Consider the following 24810-nt stretch of genomic DNA (forward strand, 5'->3'; position numbering starts at 1 on the left):
TGACTCTTTATATCTTGACAACAGGAGGTACTTTCGCAACTTGGAGCAAGGTGCCTACCACTGTCAGACTCCCACCCTCCCACAGAAACAGGGAGATAGAATGCTCTTTCCCTTAATGTTTACATCTCAAAGAGATGGCTCTCAGGTCCTTGCGAAAGACATTTCTAGGTCATAAAGCTGACAAAAGTTCTACTAGTTTTCAAAAGGATTTAAATATATTTCAAAGAAAAAGGTAAGTACTAGCAATTATTAGTTTTCTAAAGTAAATGCTCTAAAAACAGAAGGGGAGGGAAATCACTCATTTACAAAAGGGATAATTAAACCTCTTATTTTTAATTTGAATGTGTTCTTACAACATATGCATAACTTAAAAAGCCTTATAACATCTTGTCATAAAAATAGAGAGTAATTTGCCTAACTATCCTCCACCATTGGACATTAATTTTTAAAAATCATTCCTACTTTAAACAATTTTGCAATGCACATTCTTATCAATGGAGTTTTTAAGCACTTTTATTTTTAACCACATAAATAATGACAGTGTTCTCTGTAAGTTAAAGAGAAAAAAATATTAAATACTGCCTTCAAAAACATATACATGCACGCATTGGACACACAAACCTACTCAGTCCACTTCTCACAACTTCAAATGCACATAGCAAATATACCTAGTGACCAGCAGCATGCATTCAACAGGAGACCAAATACCTGGAAAAAATAATGTTCAGTTCTATTAAATCCTGAGTTCAGAACTCAGCTCCTTAAGAACATCCATAAACTGGCCAACTGTTCAGTTCACAGAAATTTGGAGCATTAATCCCTTATCTCCTGACGATTAGAGCTGTTCCTTCTATAAAAGGATGATGAGAAGAAATCATTTTTCATATAGCAGCTGGGTGGTGGCTTGGAAAAGTGAGTGTGCCTCCAAGATGAAAACAGAGTAAAATATTTTATTTTCCTCTGTTAGAGGGGATGATGGAGCAAGACTTCTTTTTAATTTTTCCAAAATCAAAAGTTTGCCTTTCCAACTAGACTGACATTGTGCCTATGTGTAAAGGAAATGAGGTGCTAGGAAATTGTACAGCAAGCACGTGGCAGATCCAGAATTTTCACTCATCACTGTGGGATTTCAAAATCCCTGTTCTCTTCATTATAGTAGGATGCAGAACCCAGAAGCTATTTTCTGTTCCTTGCTTTGAAAAGTATCTGTGCATCAAATTAATTGTGATTTCATAACTACTCGAAGAAAAGGAGGGCATGCAAGAACTAGGAAATGCAAGAACTTGTAACTGAACAAGCAGATGGCAGATTTAAAAAAAATTCATAGAAAATTTCAGAATCTAGACTCAACAAATAGAGAAAGAAAACAAGACAGTCATACTGAAATGCAAAATGATCAGCTTTATTTGCCAAAACTAACTCTCAAAAACAAAAACGAAAAATCGTACCAGTCTAGATGGTATTCTCCCTGGAAAAATTTTAATGAAATGACAATAATTTCATAGATCACCCAAAAATTGCACCTACATAAATTCAATTTGTTCCCTTAAGTTTAGCAATGACAATCAGATGTTTGCCTTAAATTAATAAATGGAAAAAAGTAAAATACTACAGTTTATAATGAATAATTCATCTCAATAGATCAGGAACAAAAAATTGATTAATTTTAAGAACCTGTCTCATTATCAAATTACATACATTATATTGGACACAAGGTAGTCACAGCAACTATAATTCCTTTACTTTGAAGAATACCACTTCCTTTGCTAATGTGAGATTCTCAGTACCTGAAGATTATGAGTTTATCATTAACATAAGTCTCTGCAAAAGATGGAGAAATGTGCTATCCATACTTATTTTACTCTTTAAAGGATTATGTTTAATTGTTAAAATAGTCCTTTTTGAATGAAGTACAGAATTTCGATCCAGTCATAATCGAAAACAAAAAAAGTTGAGTTACTGAAACAATATCCTCTGAGTTAGTGCTCTCTGAGAGATGTAGTAGCATAGTATCCTAATCAGTCCAGGTTTGAAATTGGTTGTGCCTAGAATATAGAATGCTGAGTTCTACAAATCAGAGAGAGAGAAAAATCAACAAATTGTGTAACTGAAATCAAAGAGCCCATAAGAACTTCTCTGAAAACACACAAAAGCCCTTCCACAAAGATACTCTATTATTGAAATTAAGCACTGTAGACTGACCGGAGATATTAGTTTAGAAATTTCCTAAACAACAAGGCAGAATTTGTGATCCTGAAATTGAGATAATCTGTTGAAGTCATTTGAATATTTGAATTTGAATTTGAAGTCATTTGAATTTGAAGTCATTAAGATACCACAGCATATCAATCTATGAATGTGACATTCAAAATCACATATATTTATATATAAAGAATGAAGGAGTTAAGTGACAGACTCATGGATGGGCATAACACCATTCGTGGCACAGCCTCTGTCCATCCATATGTCCATCCTCAGTTTAGCCTCGTGGACTAACATTAAGCTTCAAACAGAAGGAAGAATCCAAAAACGAAGAGGCTGACTCAGATGACAATCAGCATAGCTTTGGAACCCAAGGAGCAAGTAAAGCATGAGTTCAGGATGGGATGGGTGTTGAGCAGGTAGACAGCACACAGAGCCTTTTCGTGTCACGACCAAATAGAGCAGTAAGATGAAATCCTGACTGCCAAGCAGCAACAGGACAACAGCAGTGCCTACTGGATAGAACAGAGCGGCAGGCCCAAGGCAGATCTCTCAGGAGCTCTGGAGAGACGTCGGTAGGGGATTAATTGTTCACTATCAAGTGGATTTGAGAGTTAATAAAAGGGAGATAATCGTGTTGATGGGATATAACTCATACCCACTCTTCAGTCAGGCCAGAGCCATGAGATTTATACAACATGTTGTACTTCCACCATCTTTGAGCTCTCGAGGTTCTTAAGACATTCCTTTTGACCATTGCCAATAAAATGTTTCAAACTGATGAAAAGTTTCCAAACATATCTGCACCTAGAAGTTCCACATTATTATCCACTGTGGAAAGCAGTCCCATTAAAAAGCCTGAAACACGGGATCCCTGGGTGGCGCAGCGGTTTGGCGCCTGCCTTTGGCCCAGGGCACGGTCCTGGAGACCCAGGATCGAATCCCACGTCGGGCTCCCGGTGCATGGAGCCTGCTTCTCCCTCTGCCTGTGTCTCTGCCTCTCTCCCTCTCTCTTGGTGACTATCATAAATAAATAAAAATTTAAAAAAAAAAAAGCCTGAAACAAAACAGATCTCAATGCACTGTTTAATCTGCCAGCCACATCTGAATCTCTGAAAGGAGAGAGAGAGAGAGAGAGAGAGGGAATGAGAGTGCACACAAACTTGATCATGGAGAGGAAAACAACAGAATCAAAGATTAATTAAGCACCTTCAATGTATCAAGCCTTGTTCTGGGCATGTCACAATATCATCTGACTTAATCATTCATTCTTGCCCAGAGAAGTGAGAGTTACCACTCTTTCAACAGAGGAGGAAGTAGGAATCGGAGCTTATAAACTTGTCCTATAATTAGCCTTGGAAAGGCCCCTATGGCGTTGTCCACAGGAGACCCTGTTTTCTTCCTTTAGTTTACAGAAGCCCTCCGAGCAATATCCTAAGTATAAACATAACCCTATCATTACTCTATTTTCGCATGTCTCTTTCCCAGTCTGATTATAGGAGATTCACGCAAATAATGTTTAGACAAACAGCCTCATGATGGCATGACACGCCACCAGGAAGCTGATGGTCCAAATAGTCCAAAAGTCTCAACAAATGAGCTAGTTCACTGCAAACACAAGAAATGGATCCTGGCTAACCTGAGCATGACACAGAACATCTCCTAGGCATATGTGATAGCTTATATAATCAAAAGGAACAGGAGCAGCCAGGGCTCAAGGAGAGACGGCAACCAGATTAACTCTGGGGAACAGAAACAAAAGGGCCATGTCATCAAGGCTCCACTTTGCAGGTGAATCAGCTGCAGACTATTTTCATCATTATATCAGGCCACTGAAATTCAAGTTCAGGAAGAGAGGGAGCCTGTGGTCCAGCCTGGGTCACGTGCCCATGTCCTGGCAGGCTAGAGGAAAGCCGGAGAGCAGGCCAGTCTGCCTGCAGCAGGGGAAGAGATGACCCCCACAGGAAAATCGAAGTGCTGGGCTGGCGAAATAACAGATCCCCACTACAATAACGGAAGGTCTCTTGTGCCCTCACAAATGTCCTCCCTTGTCACATTATGGTGAGTGGTTTCTGCTTACTCACATATTCCTCACCCTGAGCCCTCTGAAGCTGAGGCTGAGGCACAGAGAACTCTGTCTCCCTCACTATCACCACACACCAGAACTCCTTCCAGCTTTGATTCATTACACACATCACTTCTATCTTAGCCACCAGAACATGATATATATGGTAATTTATTTCACTGTTTTGTACTTGCTGCCACCCCCTCACGTCCTATATCATTTAAGCTGAGTTCTGCATCAACAGCAGCAAACTCCAAGACCCACCCCTTAGTCAGAGGGGGAAAAGGACTCTCCCCTCTCTCTCTCCCACCCTCTTTCAGAGGGAGGCAGCCCAGCCACAGTCCAGATATCACAGAGTAGCCTCAAACCCTCTGCCAACATCTGTCTTTCAGAGAATGCTGAGTTCTACAAATCAGAGAGCGAGAATAACAGCAGACAAACTGTAACTGAAATCGAAGAGCCAGTAAGAATCCCTTTGGAAGCACACAAAAGCCCTTCTGCAAAGATACTCTGCTATTGAAATTGAGGACTATAGATTGTCCGGTGATAATAGGTTAGAAATTTCCTGAACAATGAGGTGGAATGATTCTGAAACCGAGATAATTTGTTAAATCATCTACTTCATTAAGATACCAAAAGGGTGCTCAGCATTAATATGACATTCAAAATAAAAACACAGGCAAATCCTGCCCTCACAATTTAATAAAAATCTGTAGGGGGAAAGGCATGAAGAGATGGTTTTGCCAGCAAAATGAATGATACAGAGAAACTGCTTTTACCTGGTGGCTCTGGAACTGATTGTCTGACAAGCTCTTAATTCCTGCAAATTGGACTTCAGACAGTTTTCCAGGGAATAATTTCTGGGACAGACATGCCCTCCCTCCATTGTATTTACCAGATACTGCAGACTTGGTAGGAAAATCTGGAGAGGGTACAGATCCACAGAAAGTACAGTGCACAGACAGAAGGGTCTCCCCTTCTACCTCCTTTCTCCCCTCACAAAGTGGTCACACCACTGCAGGGTGACCCAAAAGGGAATAGGACCAGGAGATAAACTAGGAGAAGCTGAATGTCTCTGTTAATAAAATGGGAAGATTGTGATAGTGCTGTGCTTATTTTAAATCTCTAGTCCATTTTTGTTCCCAAGGAGAGAACAGAGAAGTGTAGTGGGAGGAGAGGGAATAAAAGAGTCACTAACCAAGAACTTCCAAAGCAGAATGCCTAAGTTCAATGTTAAGTGGCTCGTGTGCTGTGAATTGAAGCTCTCCATCTCCTCAAACTTAACAGAGATCTGCTTCACATAAAGGTCTTATTTGAGCAAAAATCTGTGTGTGTGTGTATATGTGTACATGCACATGTGCATGGGGGTAAGGGGTGTTAAATTGGCTTGTTCCAGGCATGGAAGAGGAAACCGAATCACCTTTACTAGGAGCTCAAGTTGTGGGTTGCCATAGTAGCATTTTGGTTACTTATGCAAAACACTATGTAATTATTATTTTAGAATAACATAAAAATGACCAACTAGTCATTGTGAATGCGTTCTCAAATGTTTTCATGCTCTCATTTTCCTGAGTAAGTCTCCAGTTTAAAAGTGGATAGCAGCCCAGGTTACCTATTAGAATAAAACTATAGTCTTGTTTGTGGGCTCCACGCCTTCCATTTACTGGTCCCAATTAACCTACCTGAACTTGTCTCTCCCCACTCATAGAACTCTGATTTAGCCAGGAGGACAGACATCCTGTATCCCACATGTTTTTAACTCCTTCCAGAAGTCACACTTTTATGACAATTCCACACACTGGGCAGAGCCTCAATTCAAATTGTTTTCTTTAAGCTCATATTGATCTTTAAAAGTCTCATTGCAATTATTTTCCTGTCCCTATGCTACCAGTCGATGTCCTATAATTATGCACACATGTATTGCTTTTACCTCCGCAAATAGATGGTGAGCATTTTAAGAGCAACAACCAATATGTCCACGTCTCTGTGACTCCAAAGGCCTTTAAACTATGGGGAATATTGCAATACATATTCAACCATCTTTTGCTGGTTCATTAAGTAGACCTCTTTCGTTGGAAACAGGTTGTACTCAAAGCACAAGAGAGAAAGAGATTAGAGAATGGAGGTAACTAAAACATAAAAGTAAAAAAAATATGGCCCTACCCTGAGAGCCTCATACTTAGCTGTGGAGATACTAACACCCATGTGAAAATGACAAGAAAACATACATTCATATTTTTACCTCAGAGAAATATGAGCTACCTTGGTCTAGTCCTTTGATCCAATGGGCATGAGTGTCTCTGTATCTCCAGGTGGGAAACATGAAGTTCCAGGGACTGACGCAATCAATATAACCAAGGGAAGTGGTCAAGGGCTGGGGCAGCTATACCACGCTTTACTGTGATGAATAAGAGTCACAGAGCTTTAGGAGAAACCCTTACACAAAACATGGCTGCAAGTATCTGAAAGGGAAACCACAAGTGTGAGGCTGTTGGCTATTACCCAGGACCCTGGGAATCCAGCTCCAGAAGATTTATTTTTTTTATTTTTTTATTTTTAGTTTTTTTAGCTTTACTGGCATAGAATTGGTATGCAAAAACCCGGCACATAAATTATGTATACAACTTGTATACAATTAATGTATGCAATCTGAACATATGTATACACTTGGGTTATCTTCACCACAATCAAAGCAATAAATATAGCCATCACCTCCAAAAGTTTCCTTTTGGCCCTTTGTTGTTATTGATGAGATTTGTTTTTTTTTTTGATGTGTGTGTGTGTGTGTGTTAAGAACATCTAACATGAGATCTATTTGAACAAATTTTTAAGTGTACAATACCTTACTATCAACTATTGGCACAATGTTGCACAAATTTCTGGAGCTTACTCATCATGTATAACCATAACTTTATACCTAAGCTTCATTTTAAGAGAAGAATCTGTCACGCTGCTATGAATTACGCTCTAGAGGTAGGTGGAGAGTAATGCTCAGTTGTGCAGCAGCAGACCAACCAACGCTGGAGCAAAGCCAGTAGCACTTTCCTAGGGTACTCCAGTCACCTTGGAAATGCAAAAAAAGTGAATGGAGAGGCTCACTCTGCTTGATTTTTCTAACTCCCTTAGAAAGCCTCTTGGCCTGCTTTATTTTTCAGCAGTATACTTATCACCGCCTGCCACAGTATCCATTTGTTTGTTAATTACCTTATTTCTTCCATTAGAATATGAGAACAGCTATTTAGTCTGCTTTGTTTTGCATCTTCTAGAATGGAGCTGGGCACTTAGTAAATGACCATGAATGCTTGTTGAATAAATATGTTATTTTTAGATAATAGGATTAAAAAGAGTTCAAGATATTTCAATACCTTTACATTTCACTTTGTAGAATTCTCCACCCCCACTGAATAGATTGAGTATTGAATGAACTTGAGTCTCTAAGAAAAAAACCATAGTTCTTTCTTTCTTAAGGTAGTCAGGATAATTAACTAACATAGTACTGTCTCTGCAATTGAAATGTAGTTTAGGATACTTTTTTTTTACTACCAGAAACAGTTGAATTCTCTCCTCTCACATCTAACTTTCTTAATGGTAAAATACCTATTTGCCTTCAATGATGGACAACTACCTTGTCTTAGGTGCACATGTCTTTACAGCCTAGGAACACAGCTCTTGAGAAGTACTCAAAAAAGGCATGCTAATTATTAATGACTCCTGCGATCAAAATTCTCTAATAGGGCCAAAGACACCTTTTATAGTTAAGGACTACAATGCCTAAATCCCGAATGGTGCTAATATGAATTGCAAATGGGCTAAATTTATTAATATCGTAAATAACCAGTGTTAGAATTAAACTATTGCTATTCATAACATTTCTGTTTTGTGAGAAAGATCACAAATGCCATTCTGCTTTCACTTTTTTACCTTGTTCATACTCTCAACTTATAAGATAGGACGCCTACATATGATAAGTAAGATTCAGAAAAGACCACAATTTTCGTGTTTTATTTTTGACTTGATGCTGATTTGTCTCATCTTCCCTACCTTAAAGGTAATTATTCCAATTCCATCTGACACCTGCCCCTCTAGACTTTCCCATGTTCTTTTTTGTGGATCACTGGCCAGACAACTGACTTGACAAACCACACACGAGATTTTATTGATGGCTTTAAAAGTGATGAGAGAGAGTAATGTCTTCCTATTTTTCTCTCTGGATTTTAAAACTATTTTCTAACATGCAGGTGTGAAACTTATGTTTTAATGGAATGCTAAATATTTAATGGACAGAGTTAGGAGGAACAGGATTCTGTGAAGAGTAACTAAACCAAACACATTTTGGTCCACCTTTTCAACACTGGTCATACTATTCATTCTCCTGTTGTCTTTATATTCTTCCTCACTATCCCTCTGATATTTCATTTGTGCTTTCACTGAACCAACTACTCAGATTTTCATCATTACATGTTCCCTTGTCTTCTCAGATTTCCTATGCCTGAATCTCCTTTTGTGGGCTCTTCAAATTCTGGAGTCACAGGAAAGGGTACAGGTGGGACCACCAAGCCTGACAGGACGGAAGACCTACCTGGTCTCAAACTTGGCAATTTCTCCTAGCCCATTTCTATTCTGTCAAAACAGGTGACATGTCAGGTGAAGACTCAGGTGAAAGGTTGCCTTACCCACTCCCTAAGCAAAAATTACTGAGTCCCTCCTTCAGTATTCCTCCATCATTTTGTTAATGCTGTTATTAATTTATCACTTAGAAGAAATGCTGTATTCTCACTCTTCTGTTTCTAGTTCAAGAAGCTTCTCTTTAGAGCAGCACTGCCCAGTAGAACTTCTATAAAGATGAAATGTCCTATCTGCAGTGCCCAATGTTAGCCACTAGCCACATGTGGCTGTTGAGCCCTCAAAAGGTGACTAGCATGACTAAGAACCTGAATTTTTAATTTTATTCCATTTTAATTAATGTACATTTAAATGGTTACATTTGGCTTGAGGCTACTGTATTGCACTCTGCAGACTTAGAGTAACACCTCTGGCTGCTTTCAGTAGTGCCTGAGAAATCCTGTACATTTTTTTCTCCAATGGTTACAGGATTTTCCCTTATTTCAGTTTTATTAAAGAATAGTTTTATTCATTTTAGAACTCTTTTTATCCCACATAGACTTTGTTTTCTTCAAGACGGTTTTTCTATTTTTGTTGTGGTCTTTTTCATATTAGAGATTTCCCTCTCATCTGATTGTTGACTTTTTTCCCCACCACATATATAAGAATGTAGGACTTTATAACTCAATGGAAGTCTGTGCTTGTGGTTAGGGCTTATGGATGATGGTCTTTATTACACATTGAAGTGACTGAAATAGCATTTGCCTATTTATTTTTTAAATTGGAAAATCCCCATGTCAGTTCACTCAAGTTGTTAGATGAAATAGAAAACATTTTTCCAAGATCTGACTGGAATGTATAAAACTTGCTAAATGTATCCAGACACATGATAAGGGAAAATAGCCAGAAAGGGGTGGTCTCAACCTTCAGGGTATAATTTAATACTAACTTCCCATATTTTCAGTTGGGAACTCTGTTCTGTTCCTTTTGTCTTAAACTGCAAAGACCCCCTGGTATCCCTCACCAGAGAGGATCAATCTCCGGGAGAGAAAGGCCATCCCTTTGCTGGGAAATATTAAGGAGGAGGTTTTGGTGCTTTAATTCCTTCTGAAACAGCCTTTCATCCATTACTTATGATTTAAACCTCACCCGAGTGTCTTGAGGGTCCCTTCATACAAAACAGGTGGTTTTTCAGATCTTCCTACTGTCACTTTCTGGGGACTTCTAAATTAATTACCACTCATACCCTCCTATTCTGTTCATCCTTTTTATGAGGTCAACCTAAAGTGAATGTGTGTTCAACCTATCATTTGTAACCAGAAATACGTCAATCTATCTATTTTAGATGTGACTTTTACGTGTGTGTGGGTTTGAGGAATCACATGCACCCAGGTTTTTCTCATGCATGGTATGATGTAGGCACTCCAAAATATTCACTAAATGAATAGATAAATCCATGAATAGTTAAATCAATAGGAGGCATGAGTAGATGGATGGACACATGAAAGATCACACTTTTTTGGTAACTAAAGAGATTGTGTGATCCATCACCTATAAAGGGAGAGTTGTCTTTTTTGAAGCAGCATGTCTTTAGGTCCCAGGTCTTTATGCCCCAGAAGAGGTACATCTGCTCTTCTGCTCACCAAGTGTTTTTTCTGTTTGAATATTGAGTAGGCCCCAAATGTGATTATTTGCCCCCTTTCAATGCCTTCTCCTTCCATCAGGGCTACACAGAATCCTTAGACCTTACAGCAGCCAGCTACCTCCTCCAGGCATGTTGTTATAAATGGCATTACAGAAAGTGGAAAATCATTGCTCCTTCTTCTGGAAATTTGTGAGGCAATGTTGCTACAGTAAAAGACAGTGCCTTGCAATACAGATTTCATGGTTCTTCCATGAAGCACTGTAAGGTAACAGTACACTTTTCAATGATTTTTACTCTCTAAAAGAGTTTTTGATTGCATCTAGCATACAATACCATAGCGGGAGAATTCATGAATATTTTACTTACATGGGGAAAGGCAAAACTAGCCTGCCTAAATAGTTTTTATTTTGTAAGATTTTAGATTGAGTTTTCTTTTTTTTCCCCTCCCAGATTTTTTTAAGTCCTACATTAAACAGCTGCTTTGAAAGTTCCTCTTTCCCTTTAAGTGTTTTCACATTTACAGACTGTGCTCCTATGATCTAATAAAATTAAGCTATCAGGAGGAAATCATCGCATCAGAAAGGGCTGGGGAAGCATTGTAAAGCACCAGACATCTCCCTAGAAGAGCATCTCTCGGGAGTTTGCTCTGGGAAAAGAGCGGTGGGTGGAATTGCTGAGCTCCTTGGTCTGTTAAGCTGATGCCTGCCTTCCCACACTTGTCTTCTTTACATAAGCATTTTCCTTTTAAGGCAGCCCACAGAGGCACTGGGAGAGAAACCGTCAGGCTCACTGGTCAGATCTAAATATTCCGAGGAGGAGATAAAAATAAAATGCTGTATCTGAGTGAATGACCTTCTAACATTTAAAATCTTGAGCTGCTTTATGAGTGCTTTCATTTCCCACCTTACTCCCTACCCTAGTTTCTGATCTACTTGTAAATTTTAATTTCCAGGAAGCAGAATGTGCTTCAGATTGTTAACAGCTAGAACAGTAAAAAGACTAAGTCTTGTTCTTTTTTTCTTTTTTTTTTCATTGTTTCATCCTTACGAAAACTGTGCAGGAGGTCAGCTCTCAAGTGCAACTCACTGGGGATTTATACCCCAGAGACTATTCAATCCAGACAAGTATATCTTCTTCTATTAAAACCCCTTGTGTTTTTGAGGCTTGATTGACTATTGTTCCTTGAGAAAGGTTCATAGCAGACATAAAGCAACTTCTTTAGACAACTGGTTCTCAAACTTTAGTGGATCCCTGAATTACTTAGATGATTTTGTTTAAAATGCAGATTCATGGGCACTGTCCCATATTTCCAAATCAGAATGTCTATGATATCCTGAGAAACACATGAAATCTAGTCCTCAAAAAGCAACAAGGAGTGAACAAGAAATACAAAATATTTTAGTTTCGTGATCTAAAACACTACAGACTTACAGAATTAGACAAATCTAAGCCTGACCAAAGTCTTCCCCCCATCCCCACTACCCTATCCCTGCCCCTTTCTACCTAGTGTTTCTTTTGCTCCTTATCTGTTTGTCCAAGGCTTACATTTAATTTCAGCTTGAAAATGCCTTTCATTTAGTTCCTGTATGCAGTACAGGATTCTGAATGAAGTAGGCAGCCCACAAGTGTTAACAAGTATCTGACTATAGTTAAGAGGCCAGAGGAGTGGAGCTTTGAAAACTAACTGAAATATGGTCAAAACTGCTCAGGGCTTTGGGAAGAACTTCAGAATAGGAAGAAGTGTTACAGTACGGGATACTTCAAACACATTTTTGTGTCCCCAGAAGAATGATTTACTTCCATGATTATATGGGGTAGATTTTCATTGTTAAGTGGATTTGTCTGTCGATTTACTCAACTGGATCACCTTTTAAAACAGATGCCTGCATTCTCTGTTCTTTGGCTTTCTGTGGTCACTTATGGAATATGCCCTTCCAATATCTATAGAATCATCAAAGAAATATCTCAAATTAGCTGCCATAAAGAGAATAATGATGAACAAAATATGAGGAGCTATGATTCTTGGCAGGTGTTTACAAGAGAAGGCATTTTCACATTCTCAAATAATTGAGGAAACTCCCTTGCTTCTTTTCCCTGTGTCCTTTTCCTCCATCTTTCTTTATTTCTTATGTAGATATTTTGACTATCATAAGGTACAAATATAATGATCCAGAGTCATTCATAATCAACTGTGTTTTGCTTTTTGTATCAAATAGCTAGAAAACTCGTGTCTGCCTTAGATAATTCTTATAGGAAGTAAATGGGATGATACTCAAAAGGCATGTAGCATAAGATCTGGCCCACAGGAGAGCTTAGTAAATGTTCACTATACTAATAATGCACCTACAGCATGTACGAGGAGTCTGAGTGTTTTCCAAAAAGGGCTTCCAATAAGAAGTTTACATCAACCTCTTAGAGCTCCAATTTCAAATGGAAATTGCTGAGAGATAATGCAGTACCATGCCAGGATTAAATGAATACCATGTCATCAGTAATTTAATAATAAACAGTATTACATGTACCAGGGTTTCTTATCTTGGAGTCACTACAGTGCTCATACCATTTAAAACACGCTACAAAAAAAAAAATGGTTACTTTAGTATTCCATACAAAAGACACCACCAGCTAAACAAGACAGACATACTGAAAAGGACACATCTTTTTGGCTATTTTGAAACTAAAGAGTAAATAACCCTGAATTTAAAATACATACCACCCCCAAATACCTAACTTTCTCCTTCTGAGTAACTACTTTTGATCAAAAAACCTAGCTGATAATCATGTATGTTTAATGTTTCTAATCAAGCCAAAGGCACCTGTATTTCTCTCATTTCTCAGAAACGCCAGCTGTTAGTTATCCACAATAAATGGGATTTCACGTTTTGTGACAAGCCTATTAAGAGGAAAGTACAAATGCTAGTCTGAAATAGAGAATAATAATAAGTTATCAAAAGACTTTTTCTCTCAAATATACATCATTATGTTTATTATGCTCATTCTCCTTTTGAGAATTTTGTCTTCTAAGGAAGATAGTGGCATTAACAAGAGGATATATCAGAAAGCATTTTTTAGAAGAAATTTCAGCTGCAAAGTACTACACTCTATTATATATTTATTGCAATATCCATTTCCCAATACTATCAACCCCCAACCTAGTCTATTTCCAGACCTATCTTCCAGCTGTACATGAGAGAAACTTAGTTATTATTCCTTATATCTTTCTTGCCTCACCAACTATAGCCAAGTTCTGTCAGTTTCATCTCCTAGACATTTGTCAAGTCCATCTATCTCACTCCACGTCCATAGCTACCATCGTAACCTAAGTCACTTTCTCTCTTACCTGGTTTACTGCAATACCATCAAAACTAGTTCATCTCTGGTTCTGCAACAATCCATTCTCCTTAATGAAGCTCAAATTATTTTTTTGGATGGCAGTCTAGATCACATGGCCCTTAAGCAAAGCCCTATTTTCCTTAAGGAAAAGATAAAAACCCTTAGCTTGACCAATAAGTCGGTGCAGGTTTTGCAGGGCCTAGCTCCCTACCTCTTCAAAATCTGTCTGGCTTTATTATTCTCCAACCCTTCTGTACTAATTTCAACAAGAATGTAGTCTTCAGTGGTAAGCTAAAATAGCTCCTCCCCTCCAATTATCTTGCAATGAGTTAATGAAGTTACATATTTTGAAAAAAATCTTGAAAATAATAAATTTGATTCACCAGACTGAGAACCAGGATTTGGCCCTTCCTAAATATTAGAAAACTTGTTAGACCAAAATGTCAGCTAACTTGGGTGGACTGCTTCACTTCTAAGTCTTTTCCCTTCAGTAAAATGGGGTTAACACCTGATATATGTTCCTTGTGGAGATTTAATGAGATTATATACACAAATACATGGCAGAGCATTATGTTCCCCTCCCATTTTTTTTTTCCTTCAGGTACTTTACTAATATGGGTTTGAAAGGAGAAGAATGCACTTCAACTAGTTCCCACTCAGAAACACAGAATATTTTTATGCTAGAAAGGATATAAAGATCATTGAGTTCAACATCCTCATTTTACAGATGAGAAATCCAAGGTCCCAAGTGGTGCCCCAGGTCACAGAGCTAGTTAGTGAGACAGTTGAGACCAAAAAGAATGTCTTCAGAATCTCACTTTAAGCTACTTTGTATCCTATCACACTAATTCAGGTAGATTTCTTTTCTATCTTTTTTTATGTTTGCATATTTCAATTTAAAATTAATGACTGCAAATGTAGATCTAAATTTGGGCTTAAATTCACTTCCTAATTTTCAGAAAGGAATCCTAACTACATATAGATTATGCCAAAGAGATAAGAGTTTGAAAGAAAAAGATTTGAGCTTGATTCCTGAATCTGCTATTTATTAGTTGAATAACCTTGGGCAAGTCATTTTAATCTCTCCGAGCCTCCATACCTCATTCGTTAAATGAGAAATGAAACACCTATCTCAAATAATTATCGTGATGATTATATATGAGATTAACTCTGAATGTAAAAAGCCAAATTAGAATAGTGCTAGCAAGTCCATAAAAAAAAGTTAAGTTCCTCTCTGTCAGAATCTGCAGAATCAAACCCCAAAGTAAGCACAGCCTCATACTTTGGAAGGTTTCATGTGAGAACACCTAAGCCAAGGTGTAAGGAATGATAATGGGGACTTGTGCAGTTGTGATTGCTAATAGAATTCAGAATATCAGTTTAAGTTTGTTTTCAAAGTTAAATAGAAATTCAGGTGCCTTTAAAGTGTCTTTGAAATGAACTGGCTTTCTTCTACTCCTATTTCCATTGAAAAATCACATATAAATTCCTCTTTTTTGATAACGAGAGAAAAGAGAACTATCAGCAGGAAAATTTTACCTATGATTGATGCTTCCAGTCAACTTAAAAGAGCAAATATCTCAGATGTAAAAATTCTGACACATCACTTTCTGACAAAACTACATAAAACAGCCACAAGTTTAATCCATTAACTCAACTCTGTAAAATGACAAAATTAAGTCTTTGATATTAATAATCTTCAATCAGTTCTCTTCCTCCCCAATTCTCACAACCAAGTCTTTTTTTTTTTCTTTTTTCTTTCTTTCTTTTTTTTTTCCTTCTTGGTTTCCTTCACTGGGTGGGAATTAATTTTACTTTGCTTTTGAGTGGCAGGATAAATAAATACAGCACAAGTTTACTTCTTGGGCATCAGATTGTGGTGCTAAATTGTGCAATCCAGGGAAGCAGAGCTGGGGTAAGGGTGGGGAAATAGAATTGCTTTCCTCCAAGATCCCCAGTGGATGCATAATATTTTAGCCTGTATCTTGATTTCTTCTCTTCTTTAGTTTCTCAAAATATTTTCTTGTAATTACACGGAGTCAAATTTTGTAAAGGAGAAAGATGAATGTATTTAAGGCCCTATTTGGTGGCTGAGAAAACAGAGGCAAAGTTGCAGAATGCACCTGGGTTACAAAACTTGTTAATAATGGCACTGCTACAAACAATTCTTCTCTCAGTAGAGAGCTCTTCTGTTTGTGTCCTAAGAGTGAAACACTTAATCCCAGGAGAAAAAAGCATACCTATTCCTCAAGTATGACTAAGAGGTCAATATGTGATTATTAATTTATACCAGTATAGATTCTAACCACCCCAATAAATTTAATTTCTGAAAATTAGTTGTATATATTGAAACCACTGAAGTTGTGTGTGTGTGTAAACCAAAGTTTGATAGATATGTGTTTGTGTGTGTCCATGCATATGTATTTGGAAATTTTACTTATGACAGAGCAATAATAGTAAAAGCAATGGAAAAGTCAGGTTCCAGATTTCTTTAGAGCCAACAACATGTGTTACGTGGTTGAGGATCAGATATAGGGCATGAAAGAGATGACTTCACTTTTTTTGTCCTAAGACACTGGCTTAGGAAATTAGAGATGCTACTTGCAGAGATAGATAGATTATAAGAAGAACAGGTTTTTTAAAAAGATGGCTGTGAATCAAGAGTCCATTTCCACACATTTTAAGATTGCCCAGTAGAGATCCAGGTGGAGATATAAACTGACAATTAAACACATGAATCTAAAATTCAGAAGAAAGGTTGTGTCAAAAGATATAATGGGTATATAAAGTTTATATAGCCATGAGGCTGGATGAGATCAACTAGAAAGGGAGAATACAGAAGCAAACAGTTGGATCCTAAAGCACATCCATGCTTAGCAGTTCCAAAGATAAAGAGGAATCAGTAGAGGAGATATTAAAAAGTCAGCAGTGATATAAGAGGGCTACAGGAGAGAAGCATTAAGAGATAAGTAAAAAAAAAAAAAAAGAAAGAAAGAAAGAAAAAAAATAAGAAAGAGAGAGATAAGTAAAGAAGTGTTTCAACAAAGAGTCTTCAGCTCTGCCCAGTGCTGCTGATGGGAAGAGTAAGATGAAGCCTGAGGCTTGACCAAATGTGGCCCAGATAATGCCACTGATACCTTATTAAAATCATATTCTGGGAGTAATAAATGTGAATGCATTTCTGAGTGATGGAATGTGAAGAGAGAATGTTTTGCTAAACAAGAGAACAAAAGAGCTGAGAAAATAGGGAGACCAACAATATTCTAATGGAAGATATTGTTGCATATGCATATCAAAGGATCCAGGAAAAAGAGAAAATTTGATAATATGGGAAAGGTAGACATAATAACTGTAGAAGGGAGAATGAATTCCAGGGCACCAGAAGCATCAGGCATAAAAAGGAATATAAATAATGTCATAACAAGAAAGGCAAAATACAGGGTGCAATTCAGAAGAGAGGTAGGTTGGTAGTAGAAACATGTGCAAGTTTTCTTGCATTTCTTTCTATTTAATAAGACACTAAGTAATCAAGAAAAAGAAAAGAATGAGGAAAGGGAAGGAGATATTCACAGTTTGAAGGCATAGGAAAAAGTGCAAAATATTTGCCTGCCAGATGAAACCAGGGAAATATAATGGGAAAACTGGGTAACACATATCCGCCATGAATTTAAAGTGAGACTAGACAATACAGTTGTGTGATTTTTTTTCTCCATTCATACTTCTGTATCAGTACAGCTGAGAACGGACTGGAATTTCAAGGTAACCAGGTGAGGATGGCAGAAGATTTGGAATATATGCAGGAAAGTGATTATAATGATAGAGCTTGTCACGTATAACAAGAAAGGAAGGAAATGAGGTTAGGGAGTGGCCAAAGAGAGTAAAAACGGAAATTGTCAGAAAGTTTGAAGGAAGCAGTGAGTTTGAAGAATTGTTGACTTGAGGACATTAAAAACAAATTAGATGGAAAGTTAGGGGTTGTGCCTGGCAAGTGTTGAAAATTTGGATTATGGAAGAGCTAGAGTTACTAGTAATAAAAATAGGTTAGTATGGCCATCAGTGTGGATGGTTAGGATAAAGTACAAGAGAAAGTAGTTGGAAAAGATGTGCTCCAGAAGCTCAGAGGACAGCTCATTGTAAGCATCTTCTCTGTGGATATTGAAATGTTCAAAACTCAGAACATGAGAAATATTGATGAGAACCAGTGAGTCAGTCACTAAAATCCTCAAAGAAGCCATGGCAATGACCAAAAGATCTATGGATGGTTGTAATGGTCAAATAGCATACTCCTCAAAGGTACAGGAAAGCTACTGAATCTATATTCTGACACACATCAAATGTTAAAACATAAACAAATGTATATTTCAAATAGTGTTAAGACAACTTACATGACTTTAAACATGACATATGTGGCTAAGATTAACACAAAAGACTGTTTTACTATAGGCTCCTTTCTACTCATATGATTAAAACAAGATTCTATTTCACTTCCTTATAACCTGGTTGTTTGGGCCCTATGTGCTTTCCTTTGAAGATGGCTTACTGCTATTTAGGTACATTTTATTTTCTTTACATTTAACATACCAAAAGTACTCATTTACAATTCCATACCCAGCTTTATTTTTTAAACTTAAGGTAGAAGAAAAATAATTACAATGTCCAGGTTAAAGTAAAGAAGAAGGAAATGAAGAAATAATAGGTTTGGAAATAAAGAAGTTAAATTTCTAAGTATAAGAACAATGTTTCTTTGATTGCAGAATGCCATGTGCCTGGGGTGAATTCTAGGTGCATGTCAAAGTCACTAGGCCTTGCCTTCTCTGTTCCTAATTTGTGCTCTGGAATGGAACTTAGCCTGCTCAGAAGGAATCCCAACAACCAACATCTCCCCTGGCCCATTCCAACCTAGAATTCTTAAAAACTAAACCTTGATCTCATATCCCTCACTACTAGTCAGCAAGTAATCTCAAACTTAATACACATACAGACCCCTAATGCCCTGCCTTCAATTATTACCACATGCAAACTTCTAATTATGACTCATCCCAGTGGACTCCTCTGGAGCCAAGGAACAGTGCTATATCAAGTCTGAGTTCACCACTTTCTTCCCACAGTGCCATTCTCCTATGACCAGCTCTATAATCCAATGAGTTCTCTGGCCTTGGTCTTATAGAGCTGGCTTTTCACAAACTCTTGCCATCCGCTTTCATTGATTATTCCTTGTTCAGCTCCTAGATGCATCTTTGGGTATACCCTGCCTAGGTCATGATATGCTAGATTATTTGATCCTCTATCTCTTGGTTGGTTGGTTCCAGACCCTTGGTATGTCAGTCATCTCAAAGCTGGATAGATATCCCTTAACCCAAGGCAAACACCTATGTATCTTCATGCATTCTTTGACTGACTTCACATAAACAGATGTTAGAGGAAGGCAAAAAAAAATAGAGTAAAAATATAAGATAATAAACAAAAAATATAAAAAGGTATATAGTAAATATATTCGTTTCCTTTTCAAAGGAAGGAAATGAGTATATATTAATTTCTGTGTGGCTCCAGTTTACATATAATAGGAAATAAAACATGCTAAATCCTATAGAGAAGCTAATAGATCATCTGTATCAGGTTCTGCAGGTACAGTGTTTGCTATACTACTGATTCCTCACAATTCATATTTTGTTGCTTTTAAAAACTCAAAGTTTAAAAGAACTCTTTTTAAAATGTCCTCATTTAATATTAAATGACAAAGTAGGATACTAAGTAGTGTCTGATATGCTCATAATTATGTTTTGATGTATGTTTCTGTAGACAAGTCTAACAAAGGCAAGAGAGAAAAAAAGTTGAGCCAATCACATTTGGTTTAATTTTTCAGACATTTATCATTTAAGTGTCTATTCCTCCAAGAGTTGGAATAAACAGGGGTGATAGAAAGGCCAGAGATATTATTCCAGGAAAGTTCCTCCACTGAGACATGAGAAGGGAAAAGTCTAAGATCTGGGATGGAAAATAAGATGTACCATCTACACTCACCCACCTTCTTGGTCCTTTCTGCACTACCAGCATTGGGATTGATGGCAATTGAAAAAGTACAAGTCTGCTTTGCACAAGACAAGAAGAATATCATAATTTTAACCCTAGAAATAAAGTAGAGAGAGAATTTAAAAGCCGGAAGTGACAGGCAAGCTCACCAAGATGGATAGTGACTAAGCAGATTAAAGAGGACCAGTGAAATTCCAGGGCATAAAATGACCGAAAGACTTTTAACAATGATGCCAAAACTTTTGAAAGTTATTTGCAATGTAGAGATGCTTTCTCTCTACCAAATTTTAAATAAGGCTACTTATAAATGTTTCTCTGTGTGTCTGCGTGTTCAATACTGTGTTTCATGTATAAATCAAAGCAAACATGGATGATAGAATGAAGAATAAGTATGCATGAAAGAAACAAGAACCAAGAGACCAAGGCTTTGTGTCTTTCTAAATCATGGAACTGATGGGAGTTATTTAATACAACTTAAACTAGATTATTTTTAAAGATGTTATTTGAGAGAAAGAGAGAGAGAAAGTTGGCTCGAGCAGATGAGTGAGGAGAGGGGCAGAGGGAAAGGGAGAGAGAAAATCCCAAGCAGACTCTGTGCTGAGTATGGAGCTCAATGTGGGGGCTCTATCTCACAACCCTGGATTCATGACCTGAGCCCAAATCAAAAGTTGGATGCTCAACCAACCAAGGCACCCAGACACCCCCAACTTAATCTTCATCTTGAAAAAAAGTGAAAACTCAGTTCATTTGGCAATGAGAGCCAGAAAGGAGATTGACTATGGGGGTGGAAATGGAGATATTATCTATTGGAATTTATATCCATATTTTATATCTGGCATAGTAAACAGGACTTGAAATATTCTATTCAGTCAAGGTATATACAGGAATAACTTTATACCATTAAATTATTCATTTATCCTAAATTCATTGAGTATCTACAGCATATCATTTACCAGATTAGGCACTGGTAATACAACCATGACCCATACTGTCATGGAGAAGCATTAAAATCACTTGATGCTCAAGTCCCTGTTTCAGGTAGATAGAATGGCATATTAGAAAGCAAAAATAATTGAAATCAGTAGAACTGAATTTATATCCCAACTCTTCCCTAACTAGCTGTGTTACCTTATGCATGTCTTACGTTTTAAGCCTCAACTTCTTCAATTTCAAGATGAGATGGTTGAATGGATAATGTCTAATGTTTCCTACAACTGTAATATACCTGATGTATAGTTTATTTCTTGGGGCTTTGTAAAGTAAAAATCCATGTAAAATTCTTATTGTTTCATTACTACTACAATAAGTAGCCAGATGAATGTGTAAGCATCAAAACAAACATCAGGTGCATTTTTAAAATGCTACTGAGGACAATGCAACATACAATCCCAAAGTGAGTCTCTAGAATATGTATTTTTGCAAACCTCCACCGGCAATAATACCTGGGCTAAATTGAGAACTTTGGGGGAGGGAGTAAGAAGGAGAAAAAAATTACTAACAGTTTAACCACTACAATGGTCAAATACATATGGTAGGTGCCTTATATACTTCCTTATTTAATTCTCAATGCAACTCAAGAGATGGGAATAATTAAATACTTCTCTATGAGGATAAAGGGAACTAGGATAAGGAAAAATAAGCAACTTGTACATCATATGCTGGAAAAGAGATTTGAATCCAAATTTTCTGATTCCATTCACCACACTTCTTCCACTATATCAAATAGCTTTCTATGTGGAAAGGTCCCCTTACATTTCCTTTGATCTTTCTTCTTTTCTGCACACTTTTATTTCTGCCCCTTACCTCTTCCCAAGGTAAGGAAAGACAAAATTGCAAAAGATATGATATTAGGCAAGTGAATAATCTATTAACTTGGTTATAAGTGGGGGGATAGGGAAATTTAAAATTCTGAAAAGCATTTATAGTGTTTCTTTAGAAGGTCACAATGAACATTTTTCAATCTTAAAAAAATTAACAAAACTAAACCAATATTTGCACATTCCATGGTAATGCATTTGTGACACAGAAACCTTAAGAAACGCTTTCACTACCTTGACTTTGAACTGAGCTTAGCATTCAATAAATCCAACATGGGAAGTTATTTACATAACATTTCTTTGCCACCCTCATTTCTGGTGGCATTCTCCTAAGAAAGGCTGAGTGGGGAAGAGAAATAAGAGTTTCTCTGATTGGGAATTTTAGAGAAATGAACTGGCAGGAAAAGCATCTGCATATTTCATGGGTAAAGAGACCAGACTGTATCATATTTTTATCTATCTTGGTGAAAATCTTGACCTCTCCTACCCTCATAGCACATTCTATCGTATTTTGCAATTACTACTGATTATCAGGTAAAGATTAAAGTCCAGTACTAAAAAAGTATGGGCAACAGAGGTTTCAGGACCTTGGAGAGTGATGAGGAGGGCAGGACACTCACCTGGCAAGAATAGTTCCCTTAAGTTAGAAAAAGGGTAAGTCAAGAAAGAAAGGAGAGAAAGCAAAATAGAATAGAAAGACAAATTGGAGGAAGAAAGGGAAGTAGAAAAAGAGAATAAAACAAAGAAAAAGAACACTATATATTAACAAAAATATACTCGGCAACTTTGAATAACCTAATAGCAAGCATCTTCATTAAATGTCAATCCTTATACGTTGTTTCAATATACATCATTCATTTATGTGGCACATATTTGATGCTGTGCCCTCATTTTCAGAAAGCCTCCAGCTGGATAAAAGTAAAGACATGCTTTTGACCCATTATGAAATCTAGTAAAAAGAATACATTAGTCCATTTTATGATAAATCTTTACTAAATTTTTTCTAGTTTATGAAAAATTTCAAGTATACATGTAAATAATTCCCATAAATAGTAACCCACATAGCTCTTCTCAATTTACATTAAACATGATAAAAAATTTCTATATTTTATTGAAGTATCTTTTTTTTTTTAGTAAAGGATTACAAATACAGTTAAGGCCCAACTCATTATCCCTCTAAACTAGCCTAATTTACCAGGAAACACTCTTTATAAGTTAGTGTGTATCATTCCCTTACACCTTCAATGCTCCTTTAGGCCTTCTTCACTCCAACTTTGGACAGTCCAAATACATCTAGACATCAAGATAAACAGAGGTGAATATAGGTGATATAATCATGCTGCCCTCCTCTCTTCTAATTCTCTCCATCTTAAGGAAATACTTTCATAGCCTTTACTTTCAGTACAACAGCTTAGGATGCTCCTATAATTCTTTCACTGTGCCCAGATGCAACATTCTAAAAATAGATCTATAAAGTCTTGTATTATACCTTTTTCTTATTTATATACTTCATTCTTACTAATAGTCAATGTACTTGGGGATTCATTTGTGTCTACATCTATATGTAGCTCTACTCTGATCTTGTATGTATTTGTACGTCCTAAGGCATTTGCTATTACGAAATATTATTTTTCCTTTTGTTTCTAAATTCTTTTTATACTGGTAGAGTATCACAGTGCCTGACTCATATAGGCCCTCAGTAAACATGTGCCAAGTGAATTAATGCATTAAGTGCACTGCATGAATGAATCAATCAAAATCTACAGCCAACACTTTTGTAGCCAAAACCCAAACTCAGGAATTCTCAGACCAACTGCAAAGTATTTTCTACTCTGACAAACAAAGATCAAATACACTGTAGATGTTTGAATATACTGTTCATTTTGAGATGTAAAAAGAAAAATGGTTTTCCAGATTAAGATGTTTGACTTACTCTTATTATGTCCTCATTTCATATTTTATATAATCTTAGGTCACAGAAAAAATGTATAGCTGAAATTCTACATCAGCTAGTGTCAAATGATCCCTGTATTTTTTTTTTAAGATTTTGGTTTTAGGACTGAAGCAAATGGATCATGGAGAATGAATGCAGTAGATCATTACACAAGCAATCAGTCAGCATCTTTGCCTACGCATTAAGGTTACTGAGTGAATAGTTCAGATTTATAATAGCTGAATTTCATGCCAGCGTATAAACCACAACCTAGCCTGAGTTATCATGAGACATTAGGAAGAAAGTATGGGGATAATATATCCATCCAATTGCTACATAAACGGAAACACTGTAAGAAAGTTGGCTGAACACCTTGATAACCTAATTCATAATGTCTCCAAAAAGCCATACAATGATTTAGGGGAAATAATAAATGCCAGATAAAGATATATATAATTTAGGATATGTATGTATCATACATATTTCACCCTTTAAACTCAAGTGGTAGGTTAGATCTGTCTAGAATGGTCTACTAAAAACCAAAATGTTCTGATGTGTTTCTGTTTGTCAAGACATCCCTACACAGTTGTATTAAAGTACTAAGTTTGAAAATCTACCTTCCTCAAATTCTTCTAAAGAGAATTTCTGATGTAATAAAATTGCATTGGCTTTCAAGATAAGCAAACAAGTCCTATGATGGACTAGCTATGTTATCTTGACTAGGTTATTTAATTTCTCCAAGACTCAGTTTTTTTTAGTTCATAAAACTAGCTTAATTATACTATAGAAGAAACAAGGTAATCTACTTACAAAAGCCAGAAACATGTGTATCTTGAGAAGACTGCCTAACTACATTTCCCAGCCTCCTTTGTAGTTAGTTTAGGGATGTGACTGAATTTACCAATGAAATTTTCGTAGAAATTAAATATGCCATTCATCAGCTAGTTCTGTTCCTTAAAATCTCCTACATAATCTTTTATTCTTTCTCATGCTTCCTTCACCTGCTTATCAGTCTTCCAGGGGATGACTTCAAACACAGAGGATGATGGAACCATAAAATTAAGAAGCCTAGATTCTAAATGATTCTAATGAACAGAACTTGCTTGTTCAGGCCTTCCCTCTCCAACTCCCACTTACCCATACCGAACTGTGATATGAGTGAGAACATTTTACTGTGTTAAGC

The sequence above is a fragment of the Canis aureus genome, chromosome 10 (genome assembly GCF_053574225.1).
Source record: "Canis aureus isolate CA01 chromosome 10, VMU_Caureus_v.1.0, whole genome shotgun sequence".
NCBI lineage: Eukaryota > Metazoa > Chordata > Mammalia > Carnivora > Canidae > Canis > Canis aureus.